The sequence below is a fragment of the Pseudorca crassidens genome, chromosome 4, assembly GCF_039906515.1.
Source record: "Pseudorca crassidens isolate mPseCra1 chromosome 4, mPseCra1.hap1, whole genome shotgun sequence".
NCBI classification, from domain to species: domain Eukaryota; kingdom Metazoa; phylum Chordata; class Mammalia; order Artiodactyla; family Delphinidae; genus Pseudorca; species Pseudorca crassidens.
This window is the reverse complement of record NC_090299.1, coordinates 64,178,139-64,183,896: the sequence shown is the minus strand read 5'-3', so window position 1 is coordinate 64,183,896 and position 5,758 is coordinate 64,178,139. Positions and strand designations below refer to the sequence as shown.

Here is a 5,758-nt window from a genome sequence, read left to right as displayed (position 1 = left end):
TCAGTTCATTAAACATTTACTGAGTCCTTACTCTACAGCAGGCCCTGTGATGGGCATTGAGGGTGCAGCCATGGCCTTCCTTTGAAGAACTCCATCAGCTTCCTGCCAGCGGGCCAGTAAACCTACCTACATGGCCACTCATGCTTTCTGCCACCCTTCCTGGTTCCATGGGAGCAGCATAACTTCTCCTCCTAACTAAGGCTACTTATTCCCTGTGCTCTAGATCTCACCCCTCACCTTTATTTATTTATTTATAATTTTAATTTATTTTTTCTTTTGGCTACATTGCAAGGCTTGCGGGATCTTACTTCCCAGACCAGGGATTGAACCCGTGCCCCCTGCAGTGGAAGCAAGGAGTCCTGGGTAGTCCCAGGAGACAATTTTTGCAAATCATATATCTGATAAGGGACTTGTAGCTAGAATGTACAAAGAACTATTGCAACTCAATAATAAAAGACAACCCAATTTAAAAATGGGCAAAGGATCTGAGCAGACACTTCTCCAAAGATGGCCAATGAGCATATGAAAGGGTTCAACAACATTAACTATCAGGGGCATTGTACGTTTCTGATGCTCTGATATTTTGGGACCTTGCTGACCTGAAGCTCCTGCCCCTCCCCTGCCGGGGTTAGCCAATTTTTATAGACAGTAAAACGACTTGCCTGGAGGCATGCCTTTCATAGACAAACCAACCAATCTACAGCCCAAATCCTCAATCACATTCTTTATCAAACTCTTATACTGCAGGCTACTATTTCCCTATCTTACTCCCCCCGGCCAGGTACCAGATAGCTAGGAGCAGTCCCTTTGCCCCATGGTTTATGGAAATTATTCAACCTAGCCAATCCTAAACCGTACTCAGCCTCACTTGTGGTTACCACAGAAATCACAATAAAATTCTTACCCACATTCCCCTCCCCTCCTGACTGAACTTGGTGGTTTCCTCTGCCATGGCATGGCGTGCCACCTCCTCTTGGGATCTCTGAGCATAACAGCTGTCTTTTCAATGGCAATCTGATCTGTTGACCTTGTCATACCTGAATAATAACAAAATCTATTATTTTATTTTATTTTTTTGTCCGCAGCATGCAGCGTGTGGGATCCCGGGCTCCCCAACCAGGGATCAAACTCGTTCCCCCTGCAGTGGAAGCACGGAGCCTTAACCACTGGACCACCATGGAAGTCCCAAAATCTACATTTTAAGACAAAAATGCAAATTAAAAACAAAATGAAATGCCTTGTCACACTCTGTAGGATGGCTGTTATCAAAAAGATGGACAACAACATGTATTGGCAAAGATGTGAAGAAACTGGAACCCTCATATGTTGCTAGTAGGAATGTAAAATGGTGCAAATGAATGGAAAACAGCCTGGAAGTTCCTCAAAAATCTAAACATATAGTTATCACATGACCCAGAAATTCCATTCCTAGGTATATACCCAAGAGAAATGAAAACATGTCCACACAAAATCTTGTACGTGAATGTTCACAGCAACATTATTCACAATAGCCAAAGAGTAGAAACAACCCAAATGTCTATCAATTAATAGATAGATAAAATGTGTATATCCATGCAACAGAATATTATTCATCCATAAAAAGGAATGAAGAATTGGGAGTTCCCTAGTGGTCTAGTGGTTAGGACTTGGTACTTTCACTGCTGTGGCCCAGGTTCAGTCTCTGGTCAGGGAACTGAGATCCTGCAAGCCGCACAGCAAGGCCAAAAGATAAGTAAATAAAATGTTTGTTAAAACAAAAAAAGAATGAACTATTGATATATACTGCAACATAGATGAAACTTGAAAACATAATTTCAAGAAACCAGTCACAGAGTACCACATTTCCATTTACATGAAAGGCCCAGAATAGGTAAATGTATAGAGAGAAAAAGTAGATTAGTGGTTGCCTAGGGACAGGGAGGATGAGTAACAACTAAAGGTTTCTTTTTGGGGTAATGAAAATGTTCTAAAACTGATTGTAGAGATAACCGCACAATTCTGTGAATATACTAAAAGCCATTGAGTTGAACACTTTAAATGGGTGATTTGTATGGTTTATGAATTATATTTCAATAAAGCTTTAAAAAAGAGAACTTTTGGGAATTCCCTGGCAGTCCAGTGGTTAGGACTCTACGCTTGCACTGCAGGGAGCATGGGTTCAATCCCTGGTCAGGGAACTAAGATCCTGCTAGCCACACAGTGTGACCAAAAAATTAAAAAATGAAAACAAATTTAAATTTAAAAATAAATAAAAAAGAAAGCTTTTCAATGGCTTACCACTGCCCTAAAAATAAAAACTAAATCACTAAGATTAATAGGGAAATAAGGAATCTGGTTCCAGCTAATTTTTCCACTGTCATCATTCACCAGTCCTCTCTTCATCAGTCATTACCCTCATCTTTTACTCTAATTCTAGCCATGCTGATTTTTTTTTTTTTTTTTTTTGCGGTAAGCGGGCCTCTCACTGTTGTGGCCTCTCCCGTTGTTGCGGAGCACAGGCTCCGGACGCGCAGGCTCAGCGGCCATGGCTCACGGGCCCAGCCGCTCCGCGGCATGTGGGATCTTCCCGGACCGGGGCACGAACCTGTGTCCCCTGCATCGGCAGGTGGACTCTCAACCACTGCACCACCAGGGAAGCCCCATGCTGAATTTTTTTTTCCTTGAATATGTTTGATGGTTTTAAAATATGTCTACAAGATCTTTGGCACTCCTACTTTCAAAAAGTTGAAGTGTAATTCTCTCCCCTTTCAATATGGGCTAGACTTAGTGACTCACTTCTAATGAGTAGAATGTGGTAACGTGATGTTGCATGACTTCTAAGACTAGGTCATTAGGCATTGTGACCTCCTTGCTCTCTCTTAGGGAAGTTGTCATATTTCAAAGATACTCAAGTAGCCCTATGGATAGACTCATGTGGTAGTGAAACAGGAAGGAAGTGGGTAGGACACAACCTTTGAAAGAACGACATAGCCTGAGGACATGACATAAACTGATTAGAACCAAAAGGGTCCAATATGGCGGACAAGTCGACTTCCAGTAGACCTTGAGCCTCAGTATACGCTCATTGTACTATATTAGCATGCTAAATGACACACTGGCAGGTGCCATGACAGTTCCAAGGCCGACCATAAGGATCAAAAAGTGGGTGGTGGGGTTTCCCTGGTGGCGCAGTGGTTGAGAGTCCGCCTGCCGATGCAGGGAACACGGGTTCGTGCCCCGGTCCGGGAGGATCCCACATGCCGCGGAGCGGCTGGGCCCGTGAGCCATGGCCACTGAGCCTGCGCGTCCGGAGCCTGTGCTCCGCAACGGGAGAGGCCACAACAGTGAGAGGCCCGCATACCGCAAAAAAAAAAAGTGGGTGATGGCCCAATTCCTGGAAATCCCAGCCTCTTCCTGGAATAGCTAGAATACTCCTTCCACTCATTAGCCTATGAAATTACCCATCCCTATAAAAACTGACAACCCCATACCCTGGTGCTGCTCTTGCATTCTGAGATGGCCCACACTCTGTCTGTGGAGTGTGTTTCTCTCTAAATAAATCCACGTCTCACCTATCACTTTATGGCTCACTGAATTCCTTCTGCAATGAGACATCAAGAACCTGAGCTTCATTAAGTCCTGAAACCAGGTGTGTGATCTCAGTTAGAAGACCTTGGGTTTTGGCCATGTTCGAGTCCCAGCCTCTTGGGTTTTGGCCGGGGTGAAGTCCTGGCATGTGGGTTCAAGTCCCAATCTGAGGTGCACGGTTTCAGTAGGGAACTGAGGCCTCCTGCCAACAACCATGAGAATGAGCCATTTTGGAAGCAGATCCTCCAGCCAGATTTATTAAGCATCCAGATGACTGCAGCCCCAGCCAATATCTTGATGGTAACCTCATGAGAGACCCTGAGCCACAACTACCCAATTAAGTCACTTCCAAATTCCTGACTACAGGGCCTTTCCTGTTGGTCCAGTGGTTAAGACTCTGCACTTCCACTCTTCCCTGGTCAGGGAACTAAGATCCTGCATGCTGCACGGTGCGGCCAAAAATTAAAAAAAAAAAAAAGAAAGTAAAGAAAAAGAAAAAAAAATTCCTGTCCACAGAAACTGTGAGATCATTTTTTTTAATTTGATATTTTTATTTTAAGCTACAAAAACAAGCAAACAAACAACAACAAAAAACTTGAAATAGGCTTTTCAAGTTATGTAAATTCCTCCTTTCCAAGGAAGCTGAAGTTAGATCAGTGCAAGTTACCCTCAAGGCCACATACATCCTGCTTCACGGCTGCTTTCTCTCTGTTGGGTTTTGATCCTTCTTTGAGTCATAGTCTGGATCATTTTCCTCATCTCCTTCTTCTTCCCCTTTCTCATCCTCTTCTTAACCTTCTTCATCATAATCATCATCATCTTCTTTAGTAACTTCTCCAGTAAAGTATACACTGATCTTGGGATTATACATTCATGTAAAAAGTGATGACTTCCAAGGTCTGCAGCAAGGATAGCTTCAGCAGCAGCAACCAGATCTCCACTCTCAGGACCTTCAGGAGGTGCAAAAATATTAAAGAGTATTAGAAACTGTTTTGGTCACAGTACAAACTGCCCCAAGTCCCTTGTTTCTGCTTCTTAATGATTTTCAAAGTGACAATTCTTTCCTTTTTTCCAATCTATGTGGACCTTGTACAAGCCTTAATTTCTGGTCCTTCAAAAGAAAAAGGAACAGAATCATCTGGTTCTGACTTATACTATGTGTCTTTGTCAACAGTTCACTTGTAAAATATTCACTGGGTTCAAAGTGAAACTCTAAGACAAAACTCTTAGGCCGGTCTGCATCTAAGGACTTCACTTTCATATCTTTCAAGTGCTTCAGAATATGTTTATCATGTTCCTGAAACATATCACTGAGCAAGTCAACATTCTTAAAAATGGTCAACCAAAATTCAGGAATTCCCTTGGGGTCTGCTTTTTCTTTATCTTTTTTCTCATCTTCAATCTTGGCCTTTTCTTTCAGTTCTTCCAAAATTTCATTTTCCTCATCTGGTTTCCATTCACATTCTTCTTATGTAGGTTCATAAGTGATCTCAAATCACTTATCAAATAGAGGCTGATAGAGAACAGTATATTTTCCTTCAAGGTCATGAACTTCCTCATAGAATTTGGCTTCTATGTATGCACATTTAACTTGAAGGATTTTCAGAGCGTTCACTTGTCTTTTAACTACCCTAGGCAAGCTTTCAATGTATCCTGTTGGTGTTTCTACCAGACCATCAGATCTTTCTTGAAGGGTTGCAAGAATCTGAGGATTTTGCAACATCTGAACAGTCAGCTGACCTGCTTTGATTTTTGATTCTTCACCAGTTTCTTCTTCTACTTCTTCAACATCAACCAAACCTTGATCAAGTTCAGACTGCTCTTTCTTGTCAATGTCTGTGTTACTGTAAGAACTCCAAATATCGGTGGCTAGCACAGGGAGCCAGGTGGCCGGAGCTGCACAGGTAGTGAATCAGGGTGGCAGCCAGGGTGGGGGGCAGGGGTGGGAGCAGAAGGTGGCACCATGAGCAGATGATGCTAAAAAAGCAAATATTTGTTTCTTAAGCCACTAGACGTTGGGGCTTAAAAAAGAGATAACTTATATAATATGACATGCTACATGTCACCCTCAAGCCAAACATCTTAAGATGTTTACCTCACTAATCCTCAGTCATCCTTAAAGATGTTCCCCAGTCATCCTTATCCTTATCAGCTTCAAGATCATTTTTTCCAGTCTTCTTTAACTACTGAT

At 42.5% G+C, this 5,758-nt stretch overlaps 1 pseudogene; it reads right to left on the bottom strand.

The window, feature by feature from the left end:
* Nucleotides 1-4,182: 4,182 nt before the first annotated feature.
* LOC137223156 (nucleosome assembly protein 1-like 1 pseudogene) lies at nt 4,183-5,339 on the bottom strand (annotated as a pseudogene).
* Between the last annotated feature and the right edge of the window lie 419 nt (nt 5,340-5,758).